At 38.9% G+C, this 21,636-nt stretch overlaps 1 protein-coding gene across 2 annotated transcripts in view; it reads right to left on the reverse strand.

Annotated features, from left to right (window-relative positions):
* Positions 1-21,323, reverse strand: part of LOC134631108 (suppressor of tumorigenicity 7 protein homolog) — a 63,539-nt gene extending 42,216 nt beyond the window's left edge. Inside the window, exon 1 of one of the 2 annotated variants that reach the window (XM_063479096.1) lies at positions 21,202-21,323. The gene's annotated coding sequence lies outside the window, so the exon portion shown is untranslated. The remainder of the gene's footprint in view (positions 1-21,201) is intronic. The other variant, XM_063479098.1, reaches the window with a different exon arrangement.
* Positions 21,324-21,636: the final 313 nt, after the last annotated feature.

Below are 21,636 nucleotides of genomic sequence, written 5' to 3' on the forward strand. Positions count from 1 at the left end.
GGTGCCCGTTATTGCACACTGTAACACCTTAATGAAGACTGGTACGAAATGTAATAAAATAAACACAAAACCCAGCAACTGTGCAGCGGCAATCTGCCCTAAACCTGCTTTAGGGAAATGAATAGATACAGTCTGCACAACAGCTTCTGTCCAACCAGCCTACAAACCTAAATAGATAAATGGTCATCCAGCCGGACACTTTAATGGCCCCCACTGTGAATACGATGAAGACAGCTAGCATGTGGATTAGCTCAGCTGCTGAAGAGACGAGCGTGTACAGTTGGAGGCCTCTCATCTTTTGTGTCTCATACACCCACCTCCTCCTCCTCCACCACGTCTTTGTTCTTCAACCACAGTCAAGAGACCCCTTCTCTAACCCTGCTACTAAGTTAAAATATGTGAAATCAGCAGTACTGAGTCAAAACATAGTTTTCTTATAAGGAAAATCTGGTGTTAGGTTAGGATAATAAACAAATATTGTAAGATTTACATCTTATATGAAATATAGCTACACATTTACATCTTAATCTATCATTTCCATGAACTCTAGCCACACGCGTAACTCTGGCCCACCTACCTACTCATGGACGAACATAGCGCATGTGCCCGTCCTTAGCACACAGTTTAGCCACATATCACTATGCTATTTTTACATGTTAAAAATCACTGCTATTCTGTTACACTCTACAATCTATGTCCCACATAAAAAACACACTTATCAAAATGAAACTCCTGTGAAAAATGTGCTACCTCGAGTACCAACTGCCTCCTGGTGTTCTATGGAGAAAAGCCATTGACCATTAAAACTCCAACTACCATTCAATAGTCATAAGTGATAGGGTGCTTATTGTGTTACTCTTAGTTAATATCTAACATCCTAAACATGTTTAAATCAGGGCTGTTCTCCTTGGCAGGTGTACTGTATATAGAAAGCATAAAACACCAGAAAATGCTTAATTGGCCTCCACAGGAGGTTTTACAGGGCATATCCCTACTCTTCCACACTAACATGCTAATACTGCTGCTCCACCATCACCACTTGTCTCAAAGTTGCACAGCGTATGCTCTGCTGACCTACTAAATCCACCCGCCCCCAAGAGACTGTCCATTAGGGCTGCTCAATTAATCGAATTTTAATCGTGATTACGATCTGGGCTTTCAATGATCATTAAAAAAGACTGAGCCGATTATTAGCTTCTCCTCTCGCGCTGCTCCGTGTGGCAAATTGAGCGCACCTCTCTGCGTTTCGAACACGCGTCACAACAATTAAGAGGACCCGAGGGAAGCTCGGAAAGCTAAGCAGAAGTTATTTGGAGAGGAGAGGATAATGGCTGCTGAAGAAAGAATGCCGTTGGTTGAAAAGAGAGGTAAAACGACTTAAGTGGTGTGGAAACATTTTGGGTTCGCGGAGTCAGACGTGGATCAAGTAGACATAGTGTGTAAACTTTGCTACGGTGTCGTAGCTGCACCACAGAGCAACACTACAAATTTATTCAATCATTTGAAGACCGCTCACAAAGTGACATACGATCAAACAATGAAGGAACATAGAGAAAAAAACTCTTGACAACACCTGCTTCATCCTCACAGACTTCCATTCACACTACCCTGTACAACGCGACTAAATATCCCACCAGCTCCCAGAGACACAAGGAGATAACAAACGCGGTAATGTTTTTCCTCGCCAAAGACCACTGCTCAATTAACACAGTGAACAACCAGTATTATGCAGTATTTTGAAGTTCACTAAACATAGATGTTTACATTTTTCTTTTTTTTTTTATATTGCAAACATTTGCACTGTTTTCAGTATTTGCACACTATTTTATATTATTTTTTGACATCTTTAAAGCCATTATTCAATACATTGTTATTGTTAAATAAATATCGTCAAATAATCGAGATCTCAATTTCAGTGAAAATAATCGTGATTATCATTTTTGCCATAATCGAGCAGCCTTACTGTCCATGCTTTCTTCCTGTTGAATGCCAGATTGAAATTTCAGTTTTCTGTTGTGCCCATATTAACACATACTTTTTCTATTATCAATAGTCTCATATATGTGCATGTCTTCCAGCCCAATTGACATTTAAAAAAAAACAAAACAAAACAACCTCCCTAGATCCCATTGTTTTAGATAATTACAGACCCATTTCCAAACTGCCATTCTTTTTAAAAGCCTTGAGAAAGTTGTCATTCATCACCTCTTTCAGTTGGTGCAGAGAAACAATGTCTTTGAAAATTCTGGTTACCGATGAAACCACAGCACTAAAACTCTATTACTGATTATTACTAATGACAGTCTTATACACTCGGATAGAGGTGAATATTCCTTTTTAGTCCTACTAGACATCTCTGACCATGCCACTATATTAACAACAGCATTTTCTCATTCAGTGCCTCACTCAAATTCCCTCCATCTGAATTCTGGCCTAAAACTGTGGTTCTTAGCAACTTGGTAGCAACTTCTTCAGAGAGGTCAGTCATTACATCAGCTCACTCACTAGCAATATCAAAACATATCAGAATCAGAATATGCCAAGAACATTGGCATCATTTTGGACATATCACACCTTGCTTCCAGCAAAATTCCGAAGTCACTTTAAAATTCTATTATTAACATATAAAGCTCCACATGGTCAGACTCCTGTTTATATAGCAGAGCTACTGAGACATTATTACAGCAGACAGCCCCTCAGATCATCTGATCAACATCTCTGTTCCATCCTCTTATTTTAAAACCAGAAGACACTTTTGGGGTTGTAGCACCAATATTCTGAAATAGCCTTCCTCAGTCCAGCCAGTCCAGCTGAATCTCTAGTTTGTTTTAAATGACTGCTAAAAAAATCATTTTTATAGGTTAGCTTTACTTTAATCATTCTCCCATTACTTGTTGGTCATAGGTTTGACTATGTCTGGTGGAACATGTATAATTATCTTTAATGAGTGGCTTCTATTCAAACTGTAAAACACTTTACACTTTAAAAAGTGCTATACAGACATTTTTATTACTGGACCTATCACCTAAATCAATAATGTAATTTAATCTCCAAATTCCTATATGCAGTCCCATAAGTAAACCCTAGACGTGTTTTTCTGTTTGTTTTTAAAAAGCGACAGTACAAAATAAACCCAATCAAAAAAGCTGGGAATTTGTTTTTGGTTGATTATTTCTTTATTGTAACGATGTTTCTTGGCAATAAATCTTATACCTTATATCTTATTTCTTCTTGGCACCATGTTTGCAATGAATATTGTGGGTACAGCAGCACAATTAGGCTGTGCAAATGAAAAACTTCCCAAATCTGGTATTGGCTCTTGTTCTAATCTTCTGCTACCCTAGGCAATGATCATCAGGTGCCTGATTGGTGTCTGATTAGCAGCATCTTTGAGCATGGACCCTGCAACAGCGTTGCAACAGCATGCCACGTTTGACTGATCTGACACAGCTGTAAATGACTCTCATACTGAGCTAAAATGAGAATAGTGAACAACCCCAGTATGTTTTATTCCCCCGATTCATACTTTTAAAGGAAATCGAATAATCATATACATTAAGCTCTATGTTATATTGAAATATTCAAAGTTTTGAGAAACAGAGTAGACTTGATAAGATGAACAAGCATTGCAGTGCACTGACAATCCTTCCACTCTTAATAAAGACTCCTGAGATTCTGTTAATTACACAAGGGGCAGCTTGAGAGAGCTGCCCCTTGTGTAATTGGAGAGGTGAGGGGAAGCAAGCTGGGACTTTACAACATGCAGCGTGCTCTGCTCTTATGTCAGATCAGCAAGGTCTGGTATTGGCATGCTAAACATAGCATTCTTTGTTTTTACATTCATCATGTACCAATCAGCCCAAATAGCAAAGAGAAGGGGTTTGGGTCTTAGGAGGTTAAAGAATTTAGATTTCAAGAAATGCAGAACAAAGCAAAAACTTACTGAAGTGACTTGAGGTTCTTTCCATACAGAAGTGTTGCAGCTGGGCTTTTACATTAACATTTTGTGTGCCTTACTGTTTCCTCTCAGCTCCCATTTTTGTTTCATTTAGTGTGGATGCTTAGTATTGTTCTTCTACTTTTCATCTTACGTATGTTTTTTTTGTACGCTATCTCCTTCAACACTGTTCAACTTAGAAAAAACATTCAACCACTGTTAGATTCCTCTTCTTTTAGACATGTGTGCTTGTATTTTTCTCATTTTTAACTTTTATATTTTTTAAATTATTCAACTTTATTCAACAAAAATTTACAATGTATTTAAATGGGAGAATCTTCAAATTCTCATTCAACTTACTCGTCTTTTAACTCTAACTACTTCCACATACACTGACCGACAGACACCATTCAAACTGTAAAATGAAGCCACAACATTGAACTATTCAGCTTGTATTTGTCTTTTTAATCTCTTTTATACTTTTTCTTCAGTTCCAGTTTAAGTTTCATGCTTTTTTTCACCCGTTTCAGAGTTTATAATGGGTGTGTATGGGATGGAATGTTAGAGGTTAGAGTGAGACAGGTCAACTGCTTGAGTGGGAGGAAGGGAAAAATTTATCTTAAAATCTTCTCTTTAAACTGCTGCGTTGTCCACAGCGTTTGGTCTACAGCCATCATTTTACCCTCAAAACATCGCCACCATTGCCCTCTTTCATCCAATATTATTAGTGTGAATGCTTTTCAAGCATTCACAGTATTGTTCTTCGAATCTTTATTATTATTTTTCCGTACGTTTTGTGGACCATCTCCTTCAAAACCGTTCAACTTAGAAAAACCATTCAAACACCATTAGATTCCTCTTCTTTTGGACATGTGTGCTTGTATTTTTCTCATTTTTAACATTTATATTTTTAAATTTATTCAACTTTTTTCAACAGACATTTCCCATGTATTTCAATGGGGAGATCCTTCAAATTCTCCTTCAACTTACTCCTCTTTCAACTGTATCTACTTCCACATACGTTGACATAGAGCCACCATTCAAACTTTAAAACGAAGCCAAGACGTTCAACTATTCAACTTGTATTTATCTTTTCAATATCTATTATACTTTTTCTTCAGTTCCAGTTTAAGTTTCATGCTTCTTTTCAGCCGTTTCAGAGTTTATAATGGGTGTGTATGGGACGGAATGTTGGGGCTAGAGTGAGACAGCTCAACTGCTAGAGTGAGGGGGGGAATTAATCTTTTCTTAAAACTGCTGCTGTGTCCACAATGTTCGCTCTACAGCGATCATTTTACCCTCAAAACGTAGCCATCGCTGTCCTCTTTCATCCAATGTGTTTATTATTGTAATAGGTGTTATGGTTCTTTCATAAATGTCACCAATGCACCGCCTCCTCCCTCCAACTCTTCCATAGACTCTAATGTTAAAATGGCTCAGAAAGTTTGTCTGAAAATCAGAAGTACAGGCTGTCTTTACACTGTCACCACGTCCATATAATAAACTCCACAGGCATGAAAATTGAGAATTCAGTAGACTAGACATTGCTGCCGCTCACTGTGAAAGAATTTTGTCAATACGACTTGTACTTTTCATTTGGGAGCGATTTGTTTCGGGCTGACTTTTTTGTTCATTTTAAGCAGCAAAAGTGAGGCGCATGTCTGTGTGTGTGTGTATGGAGCCATTGGGTGCAGTCACTATAGCAACCAGGCTCACACCTGCCTGCTTAACGAGCTCTGTCTCTCACTGTGCCAAGATTCATCTTAAACACTTCTCTTTCAACTGCTGCTGTGTCCACAGTGTTTGCACTACAGCCATCATTTTACCCTCAAAACGTCACCATCATTGTTCTCTTTCCAACACCGTGTCTTTCAAAGCTCAGACATTTAAACTTTTTAAACTGTGTGGATCCAAGTGGAGGGATCACATTTTAGTCATTCAGTGAGTTAAAGAATATGAATTTTTAATATTCATTCAGATGTTTTCTGACTCTAAATTGTCTTTTCTCATTTCTTAGGTTTTTCTAATTTACATTTAAAACATTTTCAGCTATTTTCCAACTTCTTCTTCTGTGTAAACATCAGCTTTTAGCAGTTCAGCACTTTTGTTTTCAGGTTAAATTCTGTTTGTTTGTTTTTTTTTTATCTCATTCAAACTTTTTAACTTAAAATTCAGCAATTCATTTCAGTGCATACATTCAGATTCAAGCATTCACACTGCAGTTTCTTCAGAAAATGCACTTTCTAGTTGTTATTGTAATGGATGTTATGGTTCTTTCATAAATGCCACCAATGCACAGCCTCCTCCATGAAACTTTTCCATAGAGTCCAATGTTAAAATGGCTCCCAAAATTCATCTGAAAATCAGAAGCACAGGCTGCCTTCACACTGTCACCACGTCCATATAATAAATTTGACAGACATGAGAACTGAGAATTCTGTAGACTGGACATTGCTGGCGCTCGCAGTGAAAGAATATTGTCAATACTACTTGTAGTTTTCTGTTGGGAAGCATTTGTTTCGGGGTCACTTTTCTGTTTATTTAAACCAGCAGCAGACAGGCACGTGTGTGTGTGTGAGGGGGGGGGGGGGGGGGGGGGGTGCCACTGGCTGGAGTTGCTATAGCAACCAGGCTCACACCTGCCTGCTTAATGAGCTCTGTCTGACACTGCCAAGATTCATCTTAAAAACTTATCTTTCAACTGCCACTGTGTGCACAGTGCTTGCTCTACAGCAGGCCTCGAGGGCCGGTGTCCTGCAGGTTTTAGATATCACCCTGCGTCATCACACCTGAATCAAATGATTAGTTCGTTACCAGGCCTCTTGAGAACTTCAAGACATGTTGAGGAGGTAATTTAGCCATTTAAATCAGCTGTGTTGGTTCAAGGACACATCTAAAACCTGCAGGACACCGGCCCACGAGGCCTGGAGTTCGACACCTGTGCTCTACAGCCATCATTTCACCCTCAAAACGTAGCCATCATTGTTCTCTTTCCAACAGGCTGTCTTTCAAAGCCCAAAGATGTAAACTTTTTGAACTGTGTGGATCCAAGTGATGGGAGTATGTTCTAAATAATCCATAGAGATGCATTTTATTTTCAGATGTATTTTGGGAGCTTTTTCTGACTCCAAATGTTGTTTTGTCATCATTCAGCTTTTTCTCATCTACATTTTAAACATGTTCAGCTACTTTTCAACTTCTTCTGTGTGAATGTCAGCTTTCAACATTTCTACACTTTTGTTTTCAGGTGAAAAATTCTGTATTTTTCAGCTCATTCAAAAATTTTAATTTAACATTCAGCAATTATTTCATTTCAGCTCAAAACATTCAGCTATCAGCATTCACACTGCAGTTTGTTGAGAAAATGCATTTTCTAGTTTTAGTGTTCTAATGAAAACTACACATTTTGTAATAAACTGCTATGTCTCCAACACCTTTAAATGATTCACACTCATTGGGGAGACTTTATTACACTTGCAGTGAAGTAGAGTGGTGTTGTCAACATGAAAAAACTTCATATTCCTTTCACTTTCCTCTGTTTTCTGTGCAAGTGAAACAGACATAAATGGTGGTAGTGAAACAGAACAGAGAGAAGTGAAACTAGCACAGCTGTAAATGACAGTAAAAGGCAGGGGGACTCTTGTACTAAGAACAAATGAAACAAGTGCATATGAATAATGACAAAAACATATGAATTGTTTTCTAATGCCTTTTCTTTTTTCTTTCATTTGGTTGATTTATTTGACGGTGGCCTAGCTCACCCAACCAATGGTAATTCGAACACTTGTCAGGCATTGACTAAAGGAACAATGACATCTTTCAATGAATGCTTTACTTTAAACAGTGCTCCACACGGCCTCTCTTCAGTGTAACTGCATTCATGAGCCATTAATTCCTGAACAATACACACCTCACCTCGCCTCCGGTTCCACCACAAAGTATCACCCCAAAAAAAGCATCTCCTTCTGGTTGCTAAGCAACTGAAATAAGCGTGAGAGGAGTGTGGCCATCCTTCGGCAAGAGAAAAATGAGGAGAAGCATAAAAGGAGGAGGAGAAGGATGCTCCAGTAGAGTTGAATGTGTTGATAATGAGGTGAAAAAAAGTATGAGCTTCACAAGACAAATATTAGAAAGAACCAAAATGTTAGAACAATGTCACCTTGGTGGCCAAGTGTCATATGCTATATGCCATCCCACCAATATACCATTTTTTAAAAATTACAAGCAGAACTAAGTATAAAAAGAATTAGGTAAGTGTCTGAGACAGAATTGGGGCAGATAAGCCTTGTTAGGTCAATGCATCTAACACCTATTAGAATTCACCCCCTCTTTTAGCTTAGCAGACTTTAGGACGAGACCAAGATCTTCCAACCATGGCTGGTGTCTTTTCAATGTTTCTGCAGAGTTGACACTAGAGCAGGGCAATATGACCAAAAATATTTATCACGATATACATTTGAAAATTTGTGATAACGATATAACTGACGATATAATTGACACTAGACAAAATACTTTACAACTCCACAACTTTATTAGTGCAAAAAAAACCATCAATGTATTTTCACTTAAACAAGCAGCTGTTTTTTTATGTGCATTAAAGTTATATAAAAATTTAACAGTGCAAATGCGAATTCCTTGCTGACAGTTTAACCAAAAGGCATTTCCAGTGGAAACTGGCCGACATATCCTCAGCATAACCATGTATAACATCCACAAAACTTAAAAAGAGGTTATACACACACAATACGGTAATATTATGTTGAAGCACAGTACGTATCACTCCGCGAGGCTCCTGCCTACGATAGCCGCAATCCTCCGACAATCCATCAAGCGGTGCGGCTTCGTAGCTTAGCAAAGTCATACTAAAACATTTGACAGATTTTCGAGCGCCGTGTACCACATAAAATCGTTTTGAGGTCAGTAAACACAACCACAATTCATACATAAGGCACACAGGATTATAAGGGGCACTGTCGATTTTCAGAAAAAATCAAAGGATTGATTTTGAGTGTACCATATTTTCCAAAAAAACACAGTAATAACGACGGCCCGCTAGCATGCTCTACCAATGCTTTTCCCGGCATGTGCGTATGAAAACAAAGGCACTGCGCATGCGCATTTTACCCATATTCTATCGCGATATTTCATTTTCTTATCGTTGCCCAACATTATACCGGTATTACCGTGAACGGTATGATATGGCCCAGCCCTAGTTGACAAACCATCAATCCAGCATATCAAATTTACCATTTGAATGATAAGTTGAATAGAAAGTGTTGGGTTTTTCTGGCCTGATGAGAATTAATTTAGAGCACTTCAAGTTAGCTAGTATGAGATATGGACTGTGCCCACTGGCTCAAACACACAACAACAGTCTTTTTTTTAAACAACCATGTCCCCAGCTACTACTACCAGATGCTCACATGGGACAGGAAGGACAGACAGTGTAGTTTTCATTACCTACACATAGAGCTGGGCGATATAAGATTTTTTCATATCACGATATGTTTTTTTTTTCATTTCAGGCGATAACAATATATATCACGATATAAGCCAAATAACTATATTTGTAAGATTTAAATGTGCCGTTGCTCACAAGTAAAATGTGAAATAATCAGCAGCTTGTCTTGATTTTAATATTTATTTCCCATAATAAGTTCAACAGGGTAGATGTACTTAAGGAACATGAGACTTTTTCAGATAAATAAAGGCAAATATTGCAAACTACACAAAAGGCAGCCGCTAAAGCGTTTAAGTTTTAAAATAGAACAAACAAAACAGACTACTAAATTGTCAATTCCACTTAGAAACAAAATTTTAATTCTAAAAATAAATCTTAGTATGTTTTACAGAAGAACAGACAAAATTGACTAACTTTTGTCAATATCAAATAAACTGAGAACTAAAAGGAAATTTTCAATCTCTCCTTGTTGTATAGCTTTCTGAACTTTCTGAATCCTTTATCATCCGCAACTGAAAATAGTTGTGGATGATTACTATACCTTTCTAATGTGACGTTGTTGTCCCTGGCTCTCTGTCTCTCTCTCCCTCCCGCTCTGTTCCTGTGCTACTGCGAGTGTAACTACCGCCCCTCCCCCCTCTTCCCAGCGCAAAGCACAAGGCTCGCGTGCAGAGTGAAGCGGAAAAAAGTGCGAGAGAGAGGGTGAGAGAAGGAAAGTAAAAAACCCCACGGCTCGCGATAAGGAGCCGGATCGCGTCGTTCACGTCAAAAGTCGCGACCGACACATCACTACGAAATACCTTCGCACTACGGAACTTCTATGGCCCTTCCGTTCGACAATCTCTCCGGCATTGGAACCATCATCTCTTTTCTCTTCGGTAACCTGGTCACCCACGCTCTCAGTTGATTTTTCTCTAGTCGGCACACTCATTTCCTCCATTACCTGGGCAGCCCGGCTGGCTGCTTCCGAAACAACTACACATGTGCGGCTTGGCACTTGTGCTGTACGTAACAAGTCACGTGATGTGACGCTGCGGCTGTGATTGGTTTGGCTCTGCGCTACTTAATTTGGATTGGCTGTTCTTTTCTTTTTTTTTAAGAGAGCAAGGTCTATCGCAATAGTTAATTTTTTCTATCGAGAAAAAGTTATTTCGCAATACATATCGTTATCATTCTATCGCCCAGCTCTACCTACACATGGTCACTGTTCAAATGCAGTGATATGTTTAGCTAACTGGGTCAGAAATACTCTAAAGTCAGGACCATCCTTGCCTTATAATGAGCACTGATAAATGAAACTGGAAGGTCAAAAGGACATTGAGACTCAAAGAAGTCTTAGCTATCTTCACAACAGAAAAATGAAACAGACAATTTTATGATACTGAACACACAAAATAATTATTACAAGATGCAAACCCCCCCCGCATTGGTTGATTCGCGCCCTGCTGCAAAATCATTCATTCACTTTTATTTATGCCTGCCAATAAGGAGCAGCAGTATTCTCATGACTGATAGCTGTCACCAGACACTATCACCACATCAGCACTGATACTGAAAGAGAAGTGAAGAGGAGAAGCAAACACAGTGCCTAATGCTCCCCCCCATGTCTTGCTTTCAGACTGTGTCCAGCCAGACCTCATGGGCCCAGCCACCATGGTCTCTCCTGTAGCACCCATCTCCCAGGTTTTGCTCCATGGTGGTGCCTCAGTGACCCTATCCTCAACAGAGTAGCCATGTCCCTTGATTTCTTTTTCATCACAGGGGCTTGTCTGAATTGCTGTTAGTCTCACCCAGGTCCATAAGATACAGTCAGATAGTGAGACTGTAATATAATAATAATAATAATAATAATAATAATAATTTAGATGGGGCTTAGGCCAGATGTAATATTAAACACTTATCATAGTTTCTCAATTTATATTTTTAGTTTGTACAGTTCTTAGCAATATACTATACTAAAAAAGAGAAAAGCTCTCGTCGCACTGAGACAATTTACGACATGGACTGGAGCATTACCCAGGTTCATTACTGCAGAGTCTCTCAGATGGTTGTGTTTAGTTTTACACAGAATCTTGCTAATTTTAATCAGTTTGCATAGATTCAAATACATGCAAGAAGTCAAACCTTAACAGCATTTAAATACACACCACATGCCATGTCATTCATCAAACTGTCTCTGTATGTAAAATAGGAAGTCAGAAAGAGGAACAGAGGGTGGGGAAATAATCACTTGCTTCATGTTGTCGTACTGTGGCTGTTAGTCTTCTCTGACGAACGTCTGTCTTTGGCATGTAGCAAATAGTAGTATAATAAAAATAATAATAATAAAATAGTTTATTTAACATTTAGATGCTGGACCCAAATCATGAATTCAGTGCTCTTGTTTTTATGTTTCATTATTCAGCCAGCTGTGCTGAGAAAATGCACAGATCAACCAAACCAACCACAAATACAAGTGGTTAATATGTCAGCATCTTCTGTATGTATTATCTGTTTGTATGTAGTATCTTTATCACACCACTACATCCTGTATACAGAGAAGCTAGTTTCTTGAACTGCTGCAAACACCATCTGCTGCACAAACGTGCCAGTATAACATGATTGTGGCCACAGTTGATTAAGTGGTGTATTTTATAAGGCTGATATCTTAAAATCTAAACAGTCCAACTTCCATTTTACATACTGATAGCAAAAAATATGAAAAGACTTCCGTCTACTGAGCTACAGCAAGTTCAGGAGATGGAGTCCATATTTCAACTTTAGGAAGAAAAACAAAAAACAGAAACACTTTTTAGCTTCTATGACTCTCTTTACCTCCCTACATCTTTCATCACACCCTTTCCTTCATGCCTGCTATAAATTATTTGAGTGGATTCATACAGGACAATGGATTTTACCTGCATTTCCCCTCATCAGTGTAAAGGCAGTGTACCTACACAACAGTCCAAAAGACTTTTCTTATTTGGCCGGGGCAGTTATAGACATGGAAGGTCAGATATTAACCAACCAGCTGTTAGGCTTTGAAGTGTTCTTCTCAAATAACCCTTCAGTCTAAAGGGTGATCAAGGGTTTCTGATGTGAAAGTTCTCCCTGTGTATAGCTCTGTGCAGAAAACCACTCAGCCTGTGGACCTTTTCAGGCAGGGCGGAGCTGTATGCTCTGTCAAAGGTAGAGCTAACTTTTCTGGCTGAGATCATGTTACCAGTGTGCTGCACAGGTTCTAAATAAAGGTTTCTGACCAGTCTGATCTGGCTTTGTGGTGAATGTGTGCTGTGGTTGCCTGTGTCACGTCGCACAGCTGACTCAGAGCATTTCTTATATTCTTCATTCAATCTGAGACAACTTGATTTTATGCTGTAGTGTTTAGTGTGTTTAGTAGAATGGAGGTGTGTGTGTTTAATTTCTCACTACACATATGTCCAAATAAATAAACATATATAAGAGCATATTTGATGTATTTTTGTTGTTATCAGAGTTGTGGACCTTCCTCTCAGTACAGAATCATCATTTCTCTATCCCAGGCTGACATTTTTGAAACATTTTCACAGTAGGAAAAAAAATTCAGTCTTCAAAGAGATTTTATTTCTGATGCATTTATTATTTCTCTGGGGAATATGAAGCTTGGGAAAAATGCCCTGAAGAATGTGTCTGAATCCAAACACAATTTATCACATTATCAGCCTGCAAGTATTCCCCACACAAAATTGTTCAATTATAGCTCTGCTGTATTGGTCACTAAGGGTTAGTAAGCAATGTTACACAATCAAAAAAATGGTATGTAAATCTTCCCTTTAAACTTCAATTTCTTATACTCTGACATTTTGAGTATTATAGCTGTGCATCAAAATGATGGTGCCCATTCTAGAGGTCAAGACTAATCGTGTTTCAGCAGCTTCAACAGTTTACTGGTGAGGGCGGTCCTCATTACCATTGTTTGTGCTCTGTAGATTGGTTAGTAATCAACAACAAAAAAGGCATGTGTCCATCAGTCTATATTTTAGGTGACTTTATTTTACCACTAGTCTAAGTTTTTTCTTCAGTAGGAACATCCCTACCCAGCATGTACCCAATGAATGTGCCAAGCAATCTATGGAATCATCAACTCTGGAGATTTTTGGGAGAATCGGGTTAGATATTTTCCCACTATTCCCTTTCTCACACATGGCAAACAACAGGAAATTGCCCACTTCAGACACCTCTGGAAACACCAATCATTGGCTTAGGCGAGGGAACTGACACGACCCCCACTCATTAGCTGTAAAAGACCCGACTATTATTTTCTGCTGTCACAGTCTGAGATCACACAGACTCTGTAAAAAGAAGCTGGCAGAGCCTCCGTTGGGTCCAGATAGAGTGAGAGCTGCTGCGTGTGTGTGAAAAGACTTAAGTGACTGACAATTGAGACAAATGCTGGTGTGATAGTTGGTTGGATAAATTATCATTAATGAACCAGATACTCTGCACAAAGCCGTCTGCATAAGCAAATCACGAGCTTGTTGAAAGCAGACGATAGTGTAGTTTTGCCATCTAACACACACAGTGAGGAGCAGGCCAACATGAGCTTCAATTCAGTGTAATCTGCATTAAAATATGCCTCAATAGACAGTGGTATACTATATATGAGACACAGGTTTTACTTTTGCTTAACAGAGCAATTTATTACCACCATGTTTCGTCATCACGAGAAAAAAAAAAGAGAACAGGCATCTTACACTGTGAGACAATTCTGCATAATGTTGCTATAAAGTCATAGTAACATTTGTTCACCTTCTCAGGGAAGTCAAGCAGAGCTGATTAGTGTGCCTTGCATATTTACCAAGCTACCAAGTTTGAAAGAGTTGAATATGCATTAAAAATAAAATTGGTAGAAACTGTCTTTGTCAGGAGGGATTTTTTTTTTTTGTTCACAGAAGATTTCCTGGCTTCTTCCAAAAAGAGGATTTAGTCACAGCAAAATCAGCAGCACTGTAATAAAATATTTCTCTACAAAGTTTAGAATTGGGGTTTATTCCACTGTATACAACATGTTTTGTAAGCAGTCATGCAGATTTTTATTTTTTATATTCAAGCGAACACTATAATGAAATAAGACGCCCTTTATCAAAACAGAGCAACTAAATAACATGTCTCGTTTTCCTACCCACAAAGGGGATTTGTTGTAAAGTTATTACTAATCGCTTTTATCACCTAAGGAAGATGCAAAAGGACAGGTTTAATGAGGGGTGACGGCTAACTAAATGGAGATTAGATGAAGCACCTTGGCCAGTTTTAAGGGAGGGAATCCCACAAGCTCTTATTTCTCATTGTAAAGGAGGAAATAAGAAGAAATATTATAAGCATATACTGGTGTCAGCCAGGAAGAGGAAGTGAAACTGTGTTATCAATTCAACACCTTGCATGACGTGTCCCATAAGATCAACTGTAAGAAAAAGGTCAAGCATGATAAGCTGTTTCAAAAATACACCTCTTCTTTATTTTTGCTGTATTGTTTTCAAATGTTATCCTCTCTAACTGACTGCAGAATTTTTTTTATTTTAACCTCAGATACGTAACAGCACGATGACGAGGGCACATCATAGCTGTGGGGTTTCAGTTCCATTCAACGTCCCCACTGTGAAATTAAATGAAATAATATTTACAGCCAGCTGAGACTGTATGTATGCCATTAGTTAAATCTAATAAAATGAGGATATGCTGAAGAGATACAAAACCCATGTTCAGATATCCAGTTTGGCTTGACATGATTTTTTTTTCTTTGACCACATTTAGAAGACACCAATGTCTGACTCACTGAGAAAATTTTATACATGCTTTTCATAATCTATTGATTGTTCACTTCAAAACCTGCTTAAATGTTCTGCAAAGGAAGACATTTTTCAGTTACCAAAAACTCAAATCACTTAGATTAAGACAATAAAGGTGACTTATAATTATTATCTCCAACTGTTTTCTTCCTAGCTTTGCATGATTTACATTTCAAACTAATCCTTTATAGCAGACAATCAGTTAATTTCCTGTCTGAAACAAACCATTTTAGCTACTCTACCTTTAAGCCAACTTTCTTCTGACTGGCTGACTCTGGCAAAGAGGAGGTTTAAACCACAGACAGTATATAAAGAAGGGATATAGTTTCAGGGTTTGCAAAGGAAGCCAACATAGATGTGCTTTAAACCTGCATTTCTTTCCTTACAGATAGAAGAAGCCAGCAACTCTGGAAGGAAGTAATGGTCAGAACTTCAATAAACGGTGGATGGAAATTACTGATGTAGATAAGTAGGCTAGGATATAAACAGCTGCTTAAAAAGCTCGACGCAAGATTTAACATCCCGGGGCTAAAATTATTTTCCAATTTCAATTTCATTATACACAATATTGTGAAGCTACTGAAGAGTGACAAAGCTAAGTTACTTTATCTACTGTTAAACTGAAATGCTAAGCAGTAATGTTACAATTTTACTGAAACACTGTGTAATTTTGTGCTTATATTTGACTTATTGTTATGGGGTTTTTTCTAACACATATATAATCGCAAAGTTTCTTGAAGTATCATGGCATTTTTGGGGCTATATTGCACACCCCTAATGCCCAGCTGTATAGACGTCTTTAGGAAAAACAGCCCTTTACTCATTTCTTTTTTGAGATGCTGCAGACAAAGTAGCACTGTGAGTGATAGTAAAAGCGTAGTATGAAAAGCATTTCATGAATATGTGTATCCTTGAATGCTTTGGTTAGTAAGACTGGAAAAAAGCTACTGTAGTAAGGACCTACAGCTGCTGTAGCTCAACCCATCTGAAGCCAGGAAGGAAGCTGATAAAAGTGCTGATTGCGCAATTTAACAGACTTGCTAGTGTTACAGTTCTATTATTGAGACACAAGAGAATATGAAAAAAATGTTTTAGTACGACTTTGGTAAGCTACGAATCCGCACCGTTTGATGGATTGTCGGAGCACTATGGCTACCGTAGTCAGGAGCCTCGCTGAGTAATCTGGGTCTGAAGCTCCGTCCGCTTCAGGTCCTAAAGTCAAACGAACACTGCGACATCACTGAGAGTTAAAAACTGTCTAAATTCTTTCATCTTTAATAAAGTGATCAGTGTTGCTGCTTTATCAGGTGTAACAATTAAGTTTAACATCCAGGCATCGATGAAAACAGAATTTATTAAATTTAACGGAGTTAGAAGTTAGCAGGAAGTTAGCTCGCTAGTTTCCACCTAAACATGACATAGCATGTTCTGACTGAGAAATTTCTGAAAAAATTAAACCGTACAGCTCTCCTGTCACTTCCAACATGAATGGAGACAGAAAACTAAACAGCAGTGACTTTTGTAGGGTTACTGAAGTTGGACTAGCTGGTCTATAATGATGTGCTATGTGATCGCTAGCGACACAGCTATGTTAGCATAACATGAACAAAGTGAAGCTGGAGGATGAATGCCAACTTTTTTCCACTTGATAAAAATTAAAGTGAGGGTTCCCGTTGGTTAGGGACAAATGCAATCACATGGCAGGATGCTGTAAATGGACCAAACTTCAGTCAGGAGAACAACTGAGATAATCCATCCACAATAGAGGTTAGTCATTAATATACTGCAACAACATGGGAATAGAGCAGCTGCCAGAGAATTCAACATTAATGAATCAATGGTACGGAAGTGGAGGAAGCAAGAAGAACGAGTTAACCCTCTGGGGTCGCCGGCACGTCAAAATCACATGACCAATTTAAGACGACACAGCTACAAGATGCAGCGAGTCAGAGTCTCCATTTCAACTTGGGTCGGAAGTGCGGACTTCAAACTACATACCAGTTTTTGAATTGTGTCAATGGGCCACGTAAAACCAGAGTTATGATAAAAAAATACACGCGATGTTTTTTTCTGAACAAAACAGCGGTGAAGAACGGTAAAAACGGCGTTTTCTACAGACAGCGCTAGCAAACACTCTCCGCTTGTGAGTGAGAAAGAAAGAAAGAAAAGAGAGAGAGCGAGTTTTCATATGTGAGACATTAGTGACGTTTAGCGTGTTTGGAGGCTATAGTTAGTGTGTTGTGTAGTTATTGTTTTGTATTGTGTGTCAGTTATACTGCTGAATTTCACATTTTCTCCGAAAAAAGCCGTCAAAGGCAGATTCCAGTGTAAACGCTGTTCCCACATGGAAAACTGGACTGATACACCTCCTGCTGTCAGACCTGCAGGTTTTAGGCCTGTGGTGTTCTCCTCTGTCTTATACTGAACACAAACTACATTTTTTGGACTGGCACAAATAATTTGTGTGCCTTCTTATTTGATGCAGCACACCATTTTTAGGTAAATAGTACCATATAACTTTGTTGTTTGCAAAACTTGTGCATAATTTTTATAAATGTACAATTTCTATTTGCATTTCAAGTTATGAAAATGATTCGTTAAACATGTTTGTGGGTTTTACAGTAAAAAATATAACTTTTTTCTACTCGGATTTTGAATTTATTTGTCTGAATTTAGATCAACTGTGCTAATATAGTATGCCAAAATGATAAAAGAACTCAAATTTCAGATATTTGAGGTTGTGCTGAAAATAATGATAGCAAACAAGGCAAGAAAAACATATTTTAAAGGTGAAATATAGAGGTAAAATCAAAAGTAGTCATAAACGGCCAATTATACCCTGGACCCCAGAGGGTTAAGTAAAGTTTGACTTATCTGACTGTTTTGCTTAATGCACCTTGTAATCCGGTGTGTCTTATGTATGAAAGCAGACCTGTTCATCGACAGTGCGCCTTATAATCCAGTGCACCTTATGGTCCGAAAAATACGGTATAAGATCAGCAGGTACAAGTACTAGGTGTCCTGCTTGAGAATTATATATTAAAAGGTTTTAGAACACTAAAACAATTTTAAAAGTACTTGCAGCCAATTGAGGAAATAATAATGATAATTTAAAAAATAACTGAAATACAGTTGCTTTTTAATCATTATAATTATTATTAATAATATTTTAGGATTTTTGTTGTTGTTAAGGATTCCCTAATTTTTCACTCATTTTAAACCTTTTTTTAATTTTATGAGACAATCTGTCATGTGTTGTTGCACTTTCTTGATGGGAAGTATGTTTTATCATCAGGTAAAATACATCCACCATTAGCGATAGTGTTACAAAACCATAGGTTAGTGTTCTAGGGTTAACAAATGTTCGACACCAATACTATCCAGACATTGAGGTACGAATGATCTTCCAGAAATGTTGATTCAATTTCCCGTCTATAGACAGTGATTTTGTACCTTTCAAACTTTTGGTAATACTTAAACCTCAATGTTAAATATAAATTTAAAGTTTTGTCAAAAAGTATTTACCTCTTTTGGGATTTTTTTTTATTAAATTCCTTTGTTAAATCATTAACCAGCTGAGTTCAATTTCACTGTTGAATCAGTTCAACGTTGTGTTAATCTGTCTGGAAAAAGTGAAGTAAGCTCAAAGGAAACACATCAACAATCTAACCCACAAATGCAGAAAACTTGAGACAGTGATGAATGTTCCCAGGAGTGACCAGCCTACCAAAACTCCAAGACCACATCAGTGACTCATACAGGAGGTCACAAAAGATCACCCTCTCCCAAAAAAAAAAAAACATCTAAAGAACTGCAGGCCTCACTTAATTTTCACTCATTTAAGGTTGCTTTTCATAATTTAACAATAAGAAAAAGAGTGGGCAAAAATGGGATCAATAGGAGAGATCCAAGGTGGAAAAAAAACACTCCTAACCAAAAAGAACACAAAGGGTTCACATTTACCAAAAACACTTCTTGTTGATCTTGCCGGGGGGGATACTGGCCACCCTCCGCCAAAATAAATAAATAAATAAAAAAAAATTGCTCCCCCTACCAAAATTTGCTTATCATTTGGTTTTCTTATGTACCCATTTTCAATGATATTAACTTTAACAGCAGGAAATGAACTAGGCATATAATTCTTTTCTATAATTCTTGCCATATTTTACAACTAACCTGTATTTGACAGCAGCATAATAAAACTGGAAATTCTGTTTTTGGTGTGCCACCCCAATATTTTTAGTGCCCCACATATGGCCACCACTATGAAAAAATTCTGGAGGCGCCCCTGTGTGAATGTGTGTCAAAGCAAGACACAAAACACTTTGTATGAATGTGTGTGAACAGGTGAAGGCAAGTTGTATGAAATGCCTTCAGTGCTCAAGTAGATCAGAATGGGTTATGGTTAATTATAAGGACCCAGTTACTTTCTCCACATAGGGCCAGGGAGGTTTGGATAATTTCCATCCATCCATCCATCTTCTTCTTCTGCTGCTGCTTATCCGGGGCCGGGTTGCAGGGGCAGCAGCCCAAGCAGAGAAGCCCAGACCTCCCTCTCTCCAGTCACCTCCTCCAGCTTGTTCGGGGGAACACCAGGGTGTTCCCAGGCCAGCCGAGAGATATAATCTCTCCAGCGTGTCCTGGGTCTGCCCCGGGGCCTCCTCCCAGTGGAACATGCCCAGAACACCTCACCCAGGAGGCATCCTTGTCAGATGCCCGAACCACCTCAACTGGCTCTTTTCGATGTGAAGGAGCAGCAGCTCTACTCTGAGCCCCTCCCGGATGGCCAAACTTCTCACCCTATCTCTAAGGGAGAGGCCAGCTGACTTTCTTCCATTAATAAATAAAATCACAATTTAAAAATGGATCTTGTATTTACTCAAGTTTCTCATACCCCATATCCTGCTTTGGAGTACAGAGCGCTGGAATTACTAGCTCAGGCAGTCATCATGGTAAAAGGAAGATGGAATTGCCGAAAGATGCTGTGGATGTTTCAATCGTGATTTCGGTCTAGGTTTAAGGACTGCTACATCCCTACTTAAGAATAATCTTTGATGCCTTTCCAGACTTCTCAGGGAGGATTACGGTTTGTCAGGCAGCCAATTCAGCAGCAGCAGCAGCAGCATTAACACCTTTCATTGCAAGAATAGAATAGAATAATAACCCTTTATTGTACAACGAAAAGCAGTGGGAAGGTGAGAGCCAGCTGCCGGCATGCCGTATTAAACCTGTCAAACTAACCTTCTACGCCCATGCTTTTTGTCATGACTATTCACTTTATATACGAACACACACACACACACACACGCACGAATTCTTCAACCAGCTCATTTGTGCCTAAAGGCTCTCCTGCCCTCTCTAGCCGGGGCCAGCTGGCTTTCTGAAAGAGCACATTCTTCCATCTGCTGCTCAGCTCACAGTCACAGGAGACGAATCCACCGGCTGCTGTCAAGGCACGGAGACACAACATGCCAACTACAACCCTGAGCTCGCTGCGAGTGCCCAGCAGAGGTGAACACCTCAGGTCCGCAAGACTAAGCTCAACATTTCTTTAAAAAACAAAAAAATAAAACAATAAGCAACACAAAGTTCGCTTCAAGAGCATCCCTGACAGAGGCGACTCCTAAAGTTAAAGGAAGATGAAACTTGGCAAACGGTCGCTCTGAACTCTGGAGTCACCGTTAACACTGACTCATGATGGAGACCATTAAAAGCAGTACACTGCTCCCCGCCTTATGCCGCTTGCCAGGACAAACTCATTCCACGGCAGCTCGGGAGCATCCTGTTCACTCTCCCCTGTGCATTAAACATCAGTCACGCGTGTGAGGGCTTCCATTTAAACTGGGCTCGGTGAGTCGTAGCCACTAACTCAACCTGCTAGCTAACTGCTAACAAGAGCTGCTGGCTAACGTTGGCAAAAACTTTAGAAAGAAAAAAAAAGAGAGAAGTGGAAGCGTTGTGAATGACAGCGTTGACAGGGATCATGTGAGACATCTTACCTCAATTTGCGTATGTAAAGAAACTGGTGGAAGACCTCTTCGTAACTAGCATTTCTCCTGCCAGCAGTCCAGCATGTGTCTGAGTATCCAGCAGCAGACACTGTGTATGTGTGGACGTGTCTGCAAACGGGGCTGGAAGGCTAACCTTAAAGCTAACAGTTACCAGTTAGCCACCGGCTCGCTAACCTGGACAGTTAGCTCCAGCGGCCTCAAGGTGTCGCTAATTCACCTACAGCTCACAGCGAGCTGCAGAAAACACCGTTGAATAAATCCACCTTTATGTTGGCGATTTCGAGTTTTTAAATAAATATAGCCAGCAAACACTTTTTTTGGAAAGATTTAAGCTCAATATGAATTATTCATGTGATTTTTATAGTCTTAACAATTTGTCATTTATTTTCCCAGTGTAAAAAACAAATAAAAAAAACTATTATG

Source organism: Pelmatolapia mariae, linkage group LG7 (assembly GCF_036321145.2).
Source record: "Pelmatolapia mariae isolate MD_Pm_ZW linkage group LG7, Pm_UMD_F_2, whole genome shotgun sequence".
Taxonomy (NCBI): domain Eukaryota; kingdom Metazoa; phylum Chordata; class Actinopteri; order Cichliformes; family Cichlidae; genus Pelmatolapia; species Pelmatolapia mariae.